The sequence below is a fragment of the Odocoileus virginianus genome, chromosome 27 (assembly GCF_023699985.2).
Source record: "Odocoileus virginianus isolate 20LAN1187 ecotype Illinois chromosome 27, Ovbor_1.2, whole genome shotgun sequence".
In the NCBI taxonomy this organism is placed as follows: Eukaryota; Metazoa; Chordata; class Mammalia; order Artiodactyla; family Cervidae; genus Odocoileus; species Odocoileus virginianus.
In genome coordinates, this window is record NC_069700.1 from 2,244,480 (window position 1) to 2,262,685 (window position 18,206).

The window sequence follows — 18,206 nt, forward strand, 5'->3', positions numbered from 1 at the left end:
CATTAGCATTAAAGACAACTTCTCTCATTTTCTTTTACTAGATGATTCTGGCTGTGCTCTCCCAAAGGAAATGATTCGATTGAAATGTTGGGAGAGCAAGTCTGCTTTCATCAAAGAAGCCCTGGAATCGTGGACGAGCTTTACCTTCAAGAACTATTTGTTTATATGCTGAAATATTTCACTTTGGAAACAGTGCTGAATCTGATGATCAGTCAGCAATGTGCTGATTTTCTACTCTAAGTTGTCCAAGGTGTTAAAAGATGTTGTATCGTGTTATACCTGCAGCTAATATCTTCATTCCATTTCAATTAGTCCTTGTGTGCATGTTAACACCCATTCATTCTTTCACACAAGCTGATCCTTCAGGCCCTAATCACCCCCTCCCCTACAATTTTTTAAGCAATGTGTTTCAATTGCCCATTGCAGTTTCAACCCCTTCCCTGCCTTGTGGGTGGTTAAGGATATGATTTCCACCTATAGGAAGATGGATTCCTTGACTCTTGAGATGATACATGAGAAGCAGATTCAAATGAAAATACTTTCTGCTCTGGGTCTCTTACAGTCTTGGAGATGCTTGCTTCAGTTCCTGGAAATGCACATCTGAATCTAGAAGGAGCAGCTGTCTCAGTCAAGACCCACAGGGATCCGCTTGGAGCTACGGACAATAGGCCAGCACCTTCCTCCTGCCAGCTTACCAGACATCCCAGATTTTCTCTGCAAGTGGTCCATGGCTAACCTCAGTCTCTGATGTTTTTGCTGAGAAGCAGAACATGTGTTACGTGCATGTTTAGTTTATGAGAGAGATAGCAGAAAACATCTCTTTTCTGCCCTCAAGTAGTGGAATTATGACTATGTTTTTATTTCCATCCAAAAATTCACATAACATTAAAAAGGAAATGTAACATAGTAATTGAAACAAATTGGAAATTTCTATGGCCATAACATTTATGAGTTCAAATTTCATGTGAGCACATGGAAATAGTTAGCGAGCATACATTGGCAACATCCAAATTACACCTAATAAAATGGCCACAGAGAGAAAAGTAACGTAAGATGATTTACTTATCCTACCTAATTCACTGTTTTATTTCAATCCGTAACGATTCCCAGTCAACCAAATGCAGCCAGTCTGCTCGCCCTGAATTGTTGATAATGGCTGCTGGTGCTATCTGTTTGGTTGTTGGTAACGTTTTCTTTGGCTGGTCAGAAATTTAGCAGGTGTGAAATGGAGTCCTGGTCCCTTTGCAAGCTTGTTGGTCAGCTGCACCGAGCTAAGCAAGATTCGAAAGATAGAGCGCAGTTGCGCTCAGGAAAGCAGCGCTCCTGTCTACACCACAGATTAAACCTGCGGGTTTACGGGGTGGGAGGAGGCACGGGCCAGCTGCTCCCTGAAGGGATGAGAGAAATGCCTGGGCTCCCTGTGCTGCACGATGGCCCCCTGGAGCAAGGGCGAGGCTCACGACCTCTCAGCGGGCCCTAGGCCCTGTCGCGCCTCTGTCCTCAGGCTGCATCCTTGGCAACCTGGGCTTGTCACCATTCTCTGTAAAAACTAGACGTTCCAGCTGCGTGTGGGCACGTACACGGAAGTGCCCACCCACGATCCGCTCACTACACAGACACCATGCAATGAAAAAGAGTGAACTCTTTGGGGGACCAGTGACATTGTAGGGTTCTATCATGACAAGAGACCTGAGCCTTTTAATCCGTCATCTCTAAACTGGGGTGAGTAATGCCCATCCTGCCCACCGTGTGCAGGAGGCATGAGGATCCAACCCAAGGAGAAAGAGAGGAAATGCGCGCAGGTTCGGGGAACGGTCCCATCTCGCCCAGATGTTGTCCAGGAGGGCTGGGATGTGCAGTGAGCTTCAGATGACTGTTTAGCCAAATTCACTACAGACACAGAAAAGATCTACTTGGGAGGGTGGTGTCTCGACACTTTGATGAGGCAAAGTAACAGGACGACAGGATGGGGGCCTCAGGGTCCCTCCTCTTGGGATCATCCTGATCAAGAGCCAGAAACTCCATCTGTGAAAGCTCACAGGGGGGCCTCCCTGGCAGTCCAGTGGTTAAGACTACACTTCCCCTGCAGGGGGGCATGGGTTCCATCCCAGGTCAGGGAACTAAGATCTCACATGAAGCACAAAGTGAGCACGAAAAAAGAAAAAAGAAAACCAGCTCACTAGACAGTGCAGCTGGGGCCCTCGCCTATCCCACCCCCTGACTGCTCTGCCCCCCTCCCATTCTTTTCCCCCCTCCCACTCCCCTCCCCCCACCCCCACCCCTGCTCGCTGCCCCCCTCCCAACACTTGCACAGAAGCTGTTAGGACCACAGCCCCTCCCCATCCTCTGCTTTGCCTATAAGCTCTTTCAACACGGAGAGCTAAGCAGAAAACCTGGGTCTCCTCAACAGACTCTGACAGGTGGTCCACAATTGAGGGGGGACGGGCAGCAGGAAAGAAGAAAGGGCTCATAAGCTCCCCCAAATCACCAAAGCTGAGCTGGGGAAGATTCCCCATGTCTCCTTCCAGCCACAGGCTCCAGATGGCCTTATGGGCACATCCCTGCCTGTAGAGCAGCCTGGATTCCTCATGAGCCGTCCACCCACGCATCAAGCCCAGCAGATAGGTGGGCGGGTGCTGGGGGCGCATGGCCTGGACAGCCTCCTTGCCCACCTGTCCTGTGTTAAACCTCCAGCACCCAAAAGAATCTGAAGCCTTGGGCTCTGGGCCGTGAGGACAATAAGCTCATTTCAACCCTAGGTGGGCGGGTGCTGGGGGCGCATGGCCTGGACAGCCTCCTTGCCCACCTGTCCTGTGTTAAACCTCCAGCACCCAAAAGAATCTGAAGCCTTGGGCTCTGGGCCGTGAGGACAATAAGCTCATTTCAACCCTGCCAATCCTCAGCCAAGAGTGCTTGGCCCTCGGTAATAGACGTTCTTTTGTTTCCTTGAGGGCCGGTCAGTGGGGTCGCAAGAGTCCAAGAGTTGGACACAACTTAGCGACTGAACCCCCATCAGGCTTCGCTGGGGGCTCAGATGGTAGAGACTCTGCCCGCAGTGCCGGAGACCCGGATTCCACCTCTGGGTCAGGAAGATCCCCTGGGGAAGGGAACGGCTACCCACTCTGGTATTCTTGTCTGGAGAATCCCACGGCTGAGGAGCCTGGAGGGCTCTAGTCCACGGGGTCGTACAGAGTCGGACATGGCTGACTGACTGATAAGATAGGATTCAGGTCCCTGTGCCCCACTGTAAAATGCAGGCGGCTCACCACGAGCCAAGAGCTGGTGTGAATTAACGCTGACCCCCGGTGAAATGATGGACCCAAATCTCTGAAACCTCGGCCCTCAGAGGGAAGGAAGCTTCACCCAGAGAAGCTGACACATAAAATGGGTCCCTGCCCAGAAGAGCTTACATGGTAACATGTCCACAGGCAGGAGAAAAACATGTTTTCCCCATGCGGCATGTTGCTGAGATCTTGCTCTTAATGGCATAAATCTTTGTAAATCCTCCAGACTGAAAGATGAATTGAGGGAAGCGAGCGGGTGAGGTAGGAGACATTTCAGGCTGCCTGTGGGTAACGCAACAAGCCTCAGGTAGGGAGGGACCATGGAGGAGGTCACGAGGGGCAACTGCTGCTCATGCTGCTGCAGAAACCCCACTTCCGCCGGCCCCTCTGAGAGCCACCAGGCTGTCCGGCCTGGCCTGGCCCACCTCCGGGCACCTCCCTTTCTCAAGAAAAGCTGCCAGCCCTCTGATGAGCCGGAGGCTTGGGTCAGCACTCTTCCTGGCACATAACCCCAAACCAGGCGCACGGAGTCTCACAATATGGACTGCAAGAACAGATCAATTCATTAACACACCTGCAGCAAACAGCCCTCCCCGAGGAACATTCATTCCAGGACAGACATGAGATGCATCCTCAGTCACTTCTACAAGTATCTTAACTGTGTCACACGCCCAGCATGTGATCACTGAGTTACAGTTCTGTTCAAGCTGAAAGGAATCTTAGATATCAGCTAGTCTGACCATTTCCTCTTCCACAGGAGAAATCTGATTGATTGTATCAAGTGGGGGATAATTACTTGCAAAAACAAAACCTTAGTAACCTGAAGGCAGATCATTTCCCTGGAGCTAGCGTAAGGACCACAAACATCTGGCTAGACCTGTTGATGGTCTTCATTAGGAGGGTTTCTCTGGGTGTTTATTCCTACAAGGTCAGGGAGTATATTCTGGGTGAGAAAGAAATCAGCTTAGATTTTTTTTTTTTAAGGTTACAAGGATATACCTAGTAGTGGTAGTGAAAGTCGCTCAGTCGTGTCCAACTCTTTGCAACCCTCTGGATGATACAGTCCGTGGAATTCTCCAGGCCAGAATACTGGAGTAAGTAGCCTTTCCCTTCTCCAGGGGATCTTCCCAACCCAGAGATCAAACCCAGGTCTCCCGAATTGCAGGCAGATTCTTTACCAACTGAACCACAAGGGAAGCCCAAGGTTATACCTAGCAGCAAGCAGGTCTTTAAAAATTCTTCTAAGGCCTTCCTTGAGGGTCCAGTGGTTAAGAGTCCACACTTCCAATGCAGAGGGTGAGGGTTCAACCCCTGGTAGAGAAACTAAGATCCCCCATGCCCCCACGGCACAACCAAGAAGAAAAGTTTTAAACATTCTTCTAAATCTAACATTTACTGAATAACTTCCCTGTGAGGCGCTCCAACACGCACACTGCGTGCGCGCTACATCGTGTCAGTCGTGTCCGACTCTGTGTGACCCCACGGACTGTAGCCCACCAGGCTCCTCTGCACGGATTCTCCAGGCAAGAACGCTGGAGCGGGCTCAGGGGATATACTCCAGAGGATCTTCCCGACCCAGGGATCGAACCCGCATCTCTTAGATCTCCTGCATTGGCTGGCGGGTTCTTTACCACTAATGCCACCTGGGAAGCCCCTAGCAGGAGCCAAAGATAAACTCAGTATCCCTGCCCGCAGAGGCTCCTGATTTCGTGAGTGACCCGACACACACATACAGATGGTCCCAATACAGCCCGATGCGGGGAGACTGAAGCACCCACTACAGCGGGGGAACGAGGTTCAGAGAGAACACAGCCTGAGGGCCCTGAGGCTTCGGGTGGAGGGCAGGACGCCATCAGGCCGTGAAGGGGGGACGGACTGAGCAAGTGCTGACCACAAGAAGGACTCGGCATGGGCTACACCAGGGATGCACGGGTTGTTTATTTTATGTACCAAGGGTGTGTTGGGCACTTTTAAAAAATAGAATCGTTCAAGACTCACAGCATGCAGTGAGTCAGGCGCCTCCATTTTCCAGAGGAGGAAGCGGAACCGTGGAAAGATTGATAAGGGGCCGAGTGAGGGTCAAGATGACAACACACAGGGGGCAAAGCTGGACAGGAAGCCCCAAGGGGCTGGCTCCAGGGTCCCGCCTTAGCCGGCCCACGTGGCCGCCTCCCAGGGCGGAGGCAGACCACAAACCACGTCTCAGGGGCAGCGGGGCTGGTCCCGGGACCAGGGAGGAAACAGGGCCACTGGAGAAAGAGGAAGAGGAGAGAGGAGAGAGGAAGGAGGGAGCGCGAGCAAGGGCTTCGTCCCCGCTTGCGTTCTAAGGTGGAGATGACAGAAGCGTCAGGGTCAGAACAACGGGGTGATGGCCAGGATCAGCAGCAACCTAATGAGATCACGGAACAGGGACTGAGGGGTGGAGGGGGAGGTCCGGCCTTGGAAAGAGTAAGGGCCATCCCTTCCCCAAGACAGGACGAGAGGGAAGGAGAAAGAGGCGGAAGGGAGAAAGACAGGGTCCCAGCAGCGCCAGGGGCTGCCCTTCTCAGCCAGCCCCAGAGGCACGTCTGCTCCCGGCCAGGAGGCGAGCAGGGTCAGCACGGGCCTGAGCAGAGAGGGAACGATGCGGAGCAGCTGTCATGGGAATCTGATAGGGAGCTAAAAATGGAGCTAAGGAAGACGGCCACGGGCGCGGCAGAGTCCGACGGCAGGATTGCAGGGGGTCCGATTACTGCCGGCACCCCAGTCCCTTCAACAGAACTGAGCAGAGCGGGGTCGGGAGGGGACGAGAGGGCAGGAAGATGCGGCAGGAGGTCGAGAGGGAAAGGGAATCTGAAAGTTTTGAGGACTTCGCCAAAACAGCTACCAAGGAATCCAAAACACCATGGGGAGGGAGGTAACATGCGACCAGAATGGTCCAAGATGCCCAAAGCTGGGAGGGCTCCAGGGGCCGCCGTGGGGGCACAGAGCAGGTTTGGTGGGAAGGCGAGAGCAGGGTGATGGAAGGACAGCTCTAGAGGGCATTGCAGAGATGAGGATCTCACAGGAGGCAAGATAAGGCCCGGGTGTGGCTCTGCATGAGGAGAGAGACGCAGGAGGGGGAGAGCCCTGATGGAGAATGGGAGGAGAGGGCAGATACCACTTGCCGACTGCACGGCAAGGGAGGAAGCCCGGCTAAACCGGAGAGCAGAGAGGAGCTGACATTATGAGGGACGCACAGTTCCATTTCTAGTGAAACAGTGTCACAAGCAGTGCTGTTCCCCACCCAGCCCACGCCTAGGACGAAAAAGCAAGTAAAACAGGCTTCCTAGAGTTCTCCCCGAGAGGCTGGGACCCGGGAGGAGAGAAGGGAAGTGAGGCTGGGTGAGCGGTACAATGGAGGAACGGTCCACGGGCGTCAGGGGTGAGAGAGCCTCAGATCTAGGGAGTGTCTACTTTGACCTGCTGCCTTAAACAAAGCCGACCCACTCCTCTCTCCTGTGTCCAGAGCTCAAGATAAAAGGGCCTCCGATCACCCCACCCGCTAACCACAGCACGAGCCCCAGATCCACTCGGCGGCTGGCTTCTTCGTCAGCTGCTCCAAGCCTGTGGGGACCACCTCCCGCCCAGCCCGAGTTCACCCTTTTGACTTGTTGTTCAGTCATAAGGTCAAGTCCGACCCTTTGCAACACTATGGACTGCAGCAGGCCAGGCTTCCCTGTCCTCCTCTATCTCCTGGAGTTTGCTCAAGCTCGTGTCCATTGAGTCAGTGATGCCATCCAACCATCATCCTCTGTTGCCCCCTTCTTCTCCTGCCTTCAGTCTTTCCCAGCATCAGGGTCTTTTCTAATGAGATCGGCTCTTCACATCAGGTGGCCAAAGTATTGAGGCTTCAGCTTCAACATCAGTTCTTCCGATAAATATCCAGGACTGATCTCCTTTAGGATGGACTGGTTGGATCTCCTTGCAGTCCAAGGGACTCTCAAGAGTCTTCCCCAACACCACAGTTCAAAAGCATCAATTGTTTGGTGCTCAGCCTTCTTTACGGTCCAACTCTCACATCCGTACATGACTACTGGAAAAACTACAGCTCTGACTAGATGGACCTTTGTGGGCACAGTGAAGTCTCTGCTTTTGACCTGGAAATAGGGTTTCCTAAGCTGATGTGACCCTGGTCCTCTCTTGAGCACAGCTTCAGACTCACTCTGGCAAGAAGCTCAGCCCCACTGAGCTCGCCTGCTCCAGGGGAACATCCAATGAGCGTCTGGCGCGCTCAGCGCCTGTGGGGCATGGGCTGAAGAAGCCCGTGGAGGCCGCTCAGCTCCCGTGCGACCCCGCTCGTAGCGCTCCCCCAGAAACATCCTGCGGCCGCTCGGGTGCACAGAGCAAGGAACCCCGCTCCGCGCGACACGGTCCGGCTCGCCACTGGGTGGCTCTGTTGAAAAGTTTCCGTTCCCGAATCTTTCTTTCCTTCATAGCCAGGTCCCTGAATTTTTTTTTTAATATTTATTTATTTTGTATTTATTTATTTGGCTGCAGCAGGTCTTAGTTGTTGTTTAGTTGCAGCGTGTGAACTCTTAGTTGTGGCATGTGAGATATAGTTCCCTGACCAGAGATCAAACCCCAGGCCCCCTGCATTGGGAGTGTGGGGTCTTAGCCACTGGACCACCGGCAAAGTCCTGTTCCTTCACAGCCATGTAGAACAAGCCACATTCCTTTCCCATCTGATAGCAATCTGAAGACAATGAGCACATCTCAACGGAGCCGCCTCCTTCCGGGAGAAAGAGCTGCCATTCCGGACGCCTCTTCTCCTGCCTGTGTGCCCCCGCGTGACCAACGGCAACACTGCGAGGGTCTGACGGCGGGCAGCCAGCTCCCCAGCGCCGGCCGCACGTGCACCTGCTGAGACACCTCTGCAGCGCCGTGTGCGCGTCGGCACCGTTCTCACCCCCACTGCACACCTGCAAACCGACGCAGGGAGCAGCGAACACCCTGCCCAGTGCTACCATCAGCAGCGGAGCCAAGAGTCAAGTCCAGGCAACTGGATGTACCCACACCCCCGTGCCAGCCGCTCTCAAACTTGGCAGCCGCTGGAATCACCCTGGGAAGTTCTAAAAACTACTGAGACCGGGATCCACCCCAGAAGCTGATTTTACTGGACACCCCAATGTTCCACAGGTGTCCAGGTGACAGCAACGCGCAGGAAAGGTGGATGCCAACTCTGCCTTGAGAGCGCAGCACCCCCAGGGCAGCCTGGCCGGTGCTGGCAGGGCTGGACTAGAGAGAGGGGAGCAGTGGAAATTTCCAAGCTTCCCCGGTGGAGGAAAACTCAGGGACAGGCCCAGACGTGGGTGACAAGAGCCAGCCTTGCAGGGAGGCTAAGTGAACACTCAGCTGGGGTGAGTTTAGAGGCACTGCGAGGCCCTCATTCTCAACAACGACAACGAAAAGACAAGAGCAGCAAGACGCACACCCACTCCTGACGGCACTTGCGGCCTCAAGGGCTTCCTCCGGGAAGGACTCCTGTGGGTGACGAGGCCCAGGACCCAGAGCCACTGTCTCCTCCAAGGAGCCGCTCCCTGCACCGCTGCCAGCTTCCTGACTCCCCTCAAAGCCAAGGATAGATGGAGATCTTATCCTCCTCTTCACTGATCTGTGAATACCTCAGGGCTGCCAGCTCCGCAGGCAGAGGAAAGCCTGGACACTCTCTCTAACCCCGCCTCCGAGGGTCCCTGACACTTCCCTCCCCCAGACATCCATGTGCAATGGGCTCTCCCACTGCACCCCTTTCCCTCCCCTGGCATTGTCTGTGGCCCCTAAACTCAGGTTGCGTATGTGCATGCCAAGTTGCTTCCACTGGGACCGACTCTTTGCGACCCCACAGACTGTAGCCTGCCAGGCTCCTCTGTCCATGGGGATTCTCCAGGCAAGAATCCTGGAGTGGCTTGCCATGTTCTCCTCCAGGGGATCTTCCTGACCCAGGGATCAAACCCATATCTCTTAAGTCTCATGCTTTGGCAGGCAGGCTCTTTACCACTATTATTTCTTGTTAAAGCAGGAGGGTGCTTCATTGGTTAGCGATTGCCCATTGGGTTTTCTTTGCCTTGTTGCTGCTGGAAGCTCCCACATCCGTCCTTGGACTTGCTCTTCCCTGGACCACAGCACAGCGCCAGGACACAGGAGGGTGACCCTAAGCTGCCCGCCGGAAATGGGGGCCCTTTTCCTCCACCCCCTCCCAGAGCCCACCCCGCGCACCGCAGGCAGCAGAGCTGGGACTCCCCCACCCCCAAGGTCATTCATATTTAATGCAAACATCTGGATGCAAATTGATTCACTTTTGTTTTACTCCCTTTTCTCTTAGACCCTCTCTAAAGTAAACCGCCTTTCATCCTAGACAGACAGTTGCTTCCCTAGGCTAGAAATGCACAAAACAAAGATGGCACTGCGTGCAGTTTGGAGCAGATCCTAGAGCTTCAAACTCTGTATTTTTAGGATATTTCCAAATGGGAGTGCGCTTCGGGGGTATTTATCTTCTGTGGAGGTCACAGTGACTCGTGGGAGTCTCAACACCAGAGAGGAATTTTGCAAACGGGGATAGGATATTAGTAGCCTGAAAGCCCCTAAATATAATCTGTTCCCAAACCTGTAAATCCTCTTTTTCTAAAGATGAGAAAAAGTGGATGGTTTGGCAGACAACTTTGTTCCTGTCCCTCCGCAGTCTATGAATCTGGCTATTTCCTGATCTGGCTGTTTCGCCAAGACTGAGGTTCTCAGGATTTAAAGAAAAGGGGAGTGGGGAAAAAGAGAGCAAGAAAGGCAAATGTTGATATCTTTATATATCTGTTTGTTTGGGATGGCAAAAGAATTGGTAGGCGCTTGAGGATTAAAAAAAAAAAATGAATAGATGTGGGATATTTGTTAATGAGCTACTCACATTTCTGGTGAGGACCGTGAGGCTAACATAGAGCTCATTCACTATAAAAGGTACAGAAAATAGAGGGGCTGACTAGGGCTGCATTTTTGCAAAGAAAAGAGCAATGACTAAGAAGCAGTCCCAGGAAAATGTCTGTTTACTGCTGACTGCATTTCACTTCTTGCCTCTTTGTAAGTGTGTGTACATACATATGCACACACAAATTCAGGAGCTATAAGCATAGATCCTCTCTTGTGCGAATGGTGTGTGTGTGTGTGTGTGTGTGTGTGTGTGTGTGTGTGTGTGTATAAACAGTGTCAGTAACTGGGGCCAGAGAACAATTCTGTTGACGTGTTTCTTCCTAAATCCTCACAAAGTATCTGCAAGGACAAAGACACCATAAATCTTTAAGAACTGCTTTTGAAATAACAACACTAATTCAAAAAGATATATACACCCCTAGGTTCACTGTACTGCAGCATTTACAATAGCCAAGATACGGAAACAACCTAAATACCCATCAAAGGATGAATGGATAAAGAAGATGTGGTACGTATCTTACAATGGAATACTACTCAGCCATAAAAAAGATGAACTCTTACCATAGGCAGCCACATGGATGGCCGGTCAGCATATTATGCCAAGTGAAATAAGTCAGATGGAGAAAGATAATTCTACTGTATGTGGAATCCAAAAAACTAATAAACAAACAAAAAGCTCAAAACAAATGAAAAAATAAACAAAAAACCCCAGCAGCATGTATCATGCCTGAAAGGAGGATGTGGACTGGCATCAATAGTGACAGAAACCAAAGCAGTGGTCACCAGAGGCGGAGAAAGGGAAAGGACGAAACGGATCACGGGGACCAGCTGCCATGTGGTGGGTGAGGGCATCTCCGTGGAGATGAAGTGAGGCCTGAAGGAAGGGTGCACAATGACATCAACGAGCACGGACGACACTTCCCTCCACGGGAGGTTCCTTCTACAGGAAGCCTTGGCTAAAGTGGCACCCAACTCGTGCCGTGGGACTCACAGAAACAAACAGCAAATGCTAACCTTGTGTAAGGGTCTCTTTTTGCTACAGTTTAGTGGAATCACAGTAGATCACCATGGTATTTGAAAACTACATGAGCAAAGCCTTGTATCACCTCCCTAGTGTTGTCATGAAGAATCCAAGATGTTGAAAAGACTCGTGGAGAATTTTAACCCTACTTACATGGAAGCTAGCATGAGAAATACAAGATGATGATCATAAAAATAACTATGGCTAGGAAAAGAAAGGATGGCCATCGTATGCAGTTTGAAAAATCGTTCTAAATGTGATGTATCAGAAACACTGAAGGTATCATTTTGGGCATATTTACTCTAAGAGGTAAAATTCAGCCAGTTCTTTTTGGCTGATGGAGAGGCCCAGAGGATACTGGGCTTCTCAGCTGCAGGCATATCTGAATCTAGACATGTAATTTGTATATCTATCAACAGAAAATACAAGTTTTGGAACAGCAGTCCCCAACTATTCGGGCACGAGGGACAAGTTTCACGGAAGAAAATTTTCCCATGGACCTGGCTGGGGCAGGGGAAGGTGGACGGTTTCGAGATGATTCAAGTGCATTACATATATTGTGTGCTTTATTTCTGTTATTATTACATCAGTTCCACCTCGGCTCACCAGGCATTAGATCTCGGAGGTTGGGGATCCCTGCTTCAGCAGGTTAAAGCCAACACTGATTTACAGCCTGACTACACAGTCGGTGGTGAGCACCAGCAACAGCTGCATCTCTTGGGACTCTGTTCAGAATGAGGAATCTCGGATCCCACCCAGACCTAAAGAATCAGAATCTGCATTTTTTTCAAGGTCCCCAGGGGATTCATACGCACATGAAAGTTTGAAGATATTTTGCAGTGTATTGGCCAAAAATTCACCCCAGGGGACTTCCCTGAGTCTTAGCACGGCTAAGACTCCATGCTCCCAAAGCAGGAGGTCTGGGTTTGATCGCTGGTCGGGGAACTAGGATCCCACATGCCACAATGATGATCCCGTGTGCCACAATTAAGACCTGGTGCCGCCAAAATAAATATTGAAAAAAAAGCTCACCCCAAAGCCATCACGGGGTGTCGGAAAAAACCCTCAGCGCCAACAAGGGTACTAGAGGTTGGATGAACAGCTGACAAAAGCCAAGTGACTTTTCCAGCGAGCCTCCTAAAATAAGCTGTTAGTCCCGTTTCTTATACGGCATATCATCCTAACACTTCCAGCTACTTTGCACTAACTTTTGTGATAGAGTCTTCCAAAAGTTTGCTATTTTCTCCTAAATTATGCAATGTGACATTTGGCCAACGTTTCTTGCTCCCCTGGTGGCTCAGATGGTAAAGAATCTGCCTGTGAGGCAGGAGACCCAGGTTGGATCCCTGGTTCGGGAAGATCCCCTGGAGAGGGCCATGGCGACCCACTCCAGTATTCTTGCCTAGAAAATCCCATGGACAGAGGAGCCTGGTGGAGCACAGTCCACGGGGTTGCAAATAGTAGACACAAGTGAGCAACTAATTTATGAACACATACTGAACATACATGCCTCTAAGTTCGTTCTATACAGGACAGACACATCCACACTTTTGAGAACTGTGTACTTGGCAGACTTCACTTTTGCCATTTGTTATCCGTGCCCCACTGACGTGTGTTAACGCGGCCACTGACACTCCTTTTCAGGGCTGGATAACAACACATCCCAGCTGCTGGGCTATATTTCCCTGTTTGGGGCATTTCTAATCTTCACTGTTGTCAACAGAGGTCTTGTGGATCTTTCTGCGCACATCACTGCTGTCCCCCTTCTGAGTTGTTTCTTGGGGGTTTCTTGCTGCTGTTTAGTCGTCTGACTCTTTTCTGACCCCGTGGACTATAGCCTGCCAGGCTCCTCTGTCTATGGGATTTTCCAGCAAGAACACTGGAATCGGTTGCCATTAAGACCCAGTTCCTGACCTTGTGGATCTTTCAGGAGTTGTGGATGCAAAGATGGCAACCCCCAGGGTCGCAGAGCTGGGCAGGTGCTGGGCAGAGGTGCCCAACGTGCTGGGCTCTCCCTCCCGAGCACTGCCCTTGCCTGTCTGCCCTGCTCGCAGCTCCGGGGCTGACCTTCATGAACTGTCTGTCGGGGTCCCTTGCTGCTGACTTCCCAGAGGGCTGACTGGTGGGTGACTCCAGGAGGAGGTGGGCGAAGGGAGGGCAGGGAGGAGGGGTCAGTGCCTGGAGGCCACAGCCTGTCAGTTCACAGGCTCCCCACCAAAGCTTCTGTCTGGAGTCTTCTCCCGGCTCCAGGAGCCCCATGTCCGACTCGCCCCTCCAGGCTCAGAGCTGGCCATGGTTTCGCCATTCTTATCCAGGCTGCTTCACCTTCCGCTGCTGATTTTACGTAACCCTCACCTCTGTCAACAGTCTGTCCTCAATGACCTATTTAGGATGCTCCTTCTGTTTGCTGCCAGGAGACTGAGGGGTGTCCCCAGGGCTGGGGGCAGGGGACGGGGCCAGGTGATTCTAACCAATGGGAGCAGTGTGTGACAGTCTGGCCAAAAGGGTCTGCTGAGCTGCAACCCAGAAGGCAAGGACCCGTGAGCCAGGCATGGGGTGGGGGTTGGGGGTGGTGATGGATGGGGAGGCATTTTTTTTAAAGGGTTATTTAAAAATTTTTGGCTTGTATAGAACAGACTTGTGGACTCTGGGAGAAGGCGAGGGTGGGATGTTTCAAGAGAACAGCATCGAAACGTATATTATCTAGGGTGAAACAGATCACCAGCCCAGGTTGGGTGCATGAAACAAGTGCTCGGGCCTGGTGCACTGGGAAGACCCAGAGGGATTGGGTGGAGAGGGAGGTGGGAGGGGGGACCGGGATGGGGAATACATGTAAATCCATGGCTAATTCATTTCAATGTATGATGAAAACCACTGCAATGATGTAAAGTAATTAGCCTCCAACTAATAAAAATAAATGAAAAAAAAAATTCTTTTGGCTTAAGATTATCACCCCTTTGTTAAAGATGACAGCATCCAATAATAACTGGGGAAGACTGCTGCATATCTTGCTCAGTTTCACCCAGCACTTTACTCACAGATGCCTATCAAACTCTGCCTTCAAGACCACCTAAGAGGAGGCCCTTAAGCAACCTAAGAGGAGGACCTCTCAGGTCCTTAACCTGGAGCCCTAAGCCGCGGGGATGGCACTGGGCCACCCACACACCTGCTCGCTCCATTCCCCAGCGAGCCTGCAACCTCAGCCAAGGTCACAGCCAGACTATCTGCCTGCCCCACAGGTTCCTTGAGTTTTCTTACCCGACACGTGGGAAGGGAATCTTCCTGACTGCCACCCTCAACCCCACCCTTGCCTCCCAGGCTCACCTTGACGTTTTGACGGATGACAGCTGGGAATCGGCTCCTCACCCTGCCCGCGCTTCCTGGTCTCTAGGACTGCTTCCCCAGCTACCTGAGGAGGGACACGCTCTCCTCCACCCTGAGGTCTGGCTGCGCCCTGCCCCACATCTCCAAGCTGGCACCCTCCAGGACCCCCAGAGGGTACACTGGGTTTGATGCCCATGGCCATCTGTAACTTTTCACTATCAGCTGAAAGCAACCATTTTTAAAGTTTTTAGGGGGAGAAGTTTATTTGTAAAGGGAAAGGCAATATTAATACTGAAGAAAAACCATCATTTGATAAAATTCAGGAGTCAATTCTAATTTTTTTAAATACAGTAAAACCTACATATCAAAAACCAACACAAACATGATATTAAATGATGAAATACTAAAGTTATTCCATTAAAATCTGGACTGTGACACAGATGCCTCCCTTTCCAAAATTATTCAATACTTTTAAAAGTTCTCACTAAAGCAGTAAGACAAGAAAATTAGCTAAAAAGTATAAATACTAGAAAAAGATGTAGATATAGGTATATATCACTGTACACCTAGAAAATTAGAGATTCTATTTTTAAAACCTATTCTAAATATTGAGGTAGCGACATAAAACAACTGTACAAAATTCAAAAGTTCTTATCCATGCTAGCAATAACTAGTTCTAAAAGGAAATAGAGGGAAGTCCCTGGTGGTCCTGGGGTTAAGAATCCACCTTCCAATGCAGGGGATGTGGGTTTGATCCCGAATCAGGGAACTAAGACTTCCCATAAGCCTCATGGTACAGCAATAAGTAAGTAAGTAAATAAAAGGAAAGGAAATGAAGTTGCAGGATGTTAATACACAAAAGTCACTGGTTTTCCTTTTCTTTTTAATTGGCTGTTCACCTTGCAGGATCTTAGCTCCCTGACCAGGGATGGAACCCTCACCCCATGCAATGGAAGCACAGAGTCTTAAGTGTGAATCACCACTAGGGAATTTCCAATAGTCCTCCAATATACTGGCAGTGAACAAATGAAATCTGACATTAAAAACATGGTACAATTTACATTAGCATCCCTCTCAAAATGATATACTTAGGTAAATCAGACAAAATATGTACAAGATCTACAGGGAAAGCTCTAAAACTCAGATGAAAATATCAAAATAGGACTAAATAAATGGAAAGATATTTTATGTGCATGGATAAGAAGAATCAATATTGCTAAGATGTCGGCTTGTCCCAACTTGATCTATAGATTCAATGCAATCCCAAACAAAATCCCAGTGAGTTATGCTGTGGATATCAACAAACCAATTCTAAAGTTTTCATAGAGAAGTAAAATACCCAGAAGAGCCAGCATATTAACAAGAACAAAGTTGGAAGGTTGACACTACCTGTTGCCAAGACTTACTACAAAGCTACAGTAATTAAGAGAGTGTGGCACTGACCAAAGTATAGGAACTAACGCAAAAAAGGAACAGTATAGAGAGCCCAGAAACAGAGCCACATAAACATAGTCAAGTGATCTTCGACAAAGGAGCAAGGGTGATACAATGGTGCAAAGACAGTCTTTTTAACACATGGTGCTGGAACAACTGGACATCCACATGTTAAAAAAAAAAAAAAGAATGTAGACACAGACCTTATTTCTTTTACAAAAATTAACTCAAAATGGATCCCAGACTTATGTAAGATACACAACTATGAAACTCCTAAAAGACAACATGGGGGAAAACCCACATGATCTTGGGTATGGCAATGATTGTTTAGATACAACACCAAAGACATACCCATGAAAGGAAGAATTGATAAGCTGAACTTCATTAAAATTAAAAACTGCTCCACAAAAGCAATGTCAAGAGAATGATAAAATAAGCCAAAGACTGGGAGAAAATATTTGCAAAAGACATATCTGATAAAGGACTGTTTCCAAAATAAACAAAGAACTCATAACTCAACAGTAAGAAAATAAACAACCTGATTCAAAAGGGGGTACACCTCACCAAGGGAAATATACAGACGGCAAACAAGCACAGGAATGTGTGCTCTGCATCATATCCTCAGGGAAGCACAAATTAAAACAGAGAGACGCCACTACACCCCTACTAGGGCAGTCAAAACCCCAACTGACACCACCAACTGCTGATGAGCACAGGGAGCAAGAGGAACTCTCATTCATTACTGATGGGAGCGCAAAATGGTATGGCTACTTTGGAAAACAGTTTGGCAGTTTCCTACAAAAGTAAACATATTCTTTCCATTCCATCCAGAAGTCACACTCCTTGGTGTTACCCAAAGGAGATAAAAACCTACGTCCACACAAGAGGCTATATGAGATTGTTTCTATCACCTTTATCCATGACTGCCAAAACATGGAAGGAACCAAGATGACCTTTGGTATGTGAATGGATAACTGTGATACATTCAGAAGACAGAATATTATTCAGCACTAAAAGGAAACGATGGCTTCCCTGATGGCTCAGAAAATAAAGCGTCTGCCTGCAATGCAGGAGACCTAGGTTCAATTCCTGGGTCAGGAAGATCTCCTGGAGGAGGAAATGGTAACCCACTCCAGTACTCTTGCCTGGAAAGTCCCAAGGATGGAGGAGCCTGGTAGGCTACAGCCCATGGGGTTGCACAGAGATGGACACAACTGAGCAACTTCACTTGTCATTACTTTTCAAAAGGAAATGAGCTACCCTGCCTGGAAAAGATATTGGAAGAACTTAAATACATATTGCTAAGTGAAAGAAGCTGACCTGAAGAGGCTACACACTGTCTGATTCCAACCATACAGCATTCTAGAAAACACAGAAATATAAGGACAACACTTTGGCCACCTGATGTGAAGAGCCAACTCACTGGAAAAGATCCTGATGCTGGGATAGATTGAGTGCATGAGGAGAAGAGGGCAACAGAGGATGAGATGGTTGTATGGCATCACTGCCTCAATGGACATGAATTTCAGCAAACTCCAGGAGATGGTAAAAGACAGGGAAGCCTGGTGTGCTGCAGTCCACGAGGCCACAAAGAGTCAGACACGACTTGGTGACTGAACAACAACAATGGAAACGTAAGAAAGATTAGTTGTTGCCCAAGTAAGGGAGGGGTGAACCAGTGAAGCATGGCATTTAAGGGCAGTGAAAATACTCTGTATGATACCCTATTGACAGATACATGTCGTTACATCACCAGCAAAGCCCACTAACAATCCCCAGGAAATTAAAAAAAAAAAAAAAAAGCAGACTCTGGTAACAAAGTCTAACCTTCTCTTTTCCTCCAAGTTGGTGTAGCTTCACTTCTCACAGCGGGCGGCATGCAGTAAAATGGCGGCGCCAACACCTCAGCGGCACACAACACCGCGATTCAAGATGGCTGCGAGGGCAGTCTGGAGCCCGCGCAGTGGAAGTGCGCCTGCGCCTGCGCCTGCGCCTGCGCCTGCGCCTCAGCAGCCCCAGCCCCGCCCTGCTGACAGGTGCCTGTGAAGCCGCCCTGCCCGCCGCCTGGTGGGACAGCGAGTGCTCTAGAGCCCAGGCTTGAACCTCCCCCTCCTCTGATCAGAGGAGGACACTTTCCTTTGTCCTGAACCAGACTGGGTCTTGTCCTGTGGGTGTGAGTGACACTGGGCAGGAAGGCCCTTGTTGGAGCT

General features: G+C 49.9%; 1 long non-coding RNA gene across 1 annotated transcript in view; it reads right to left on the minus strand.

Annotated features, from left to right (window-relative positions):
* The window catches only part of LOC139031592 (uncharacterized), a 35,471-nt gene extending 17,538 nt beyond the window's left edge, over positions 1 to 17,933 (minus strand). Inside the window, exon 1 of the long non-coding RNA XR_011484088.1 lies at positions 17,824 to 17,933. This is a non-coding gene — a long non-coding RNA (uncharacterized lncRNA). The remainder of the gene's footprint in view (positions 1 to 17,823) is intronic.
* Positions 17,934 to 18,206: the final 273 nt, after the last annotated feature.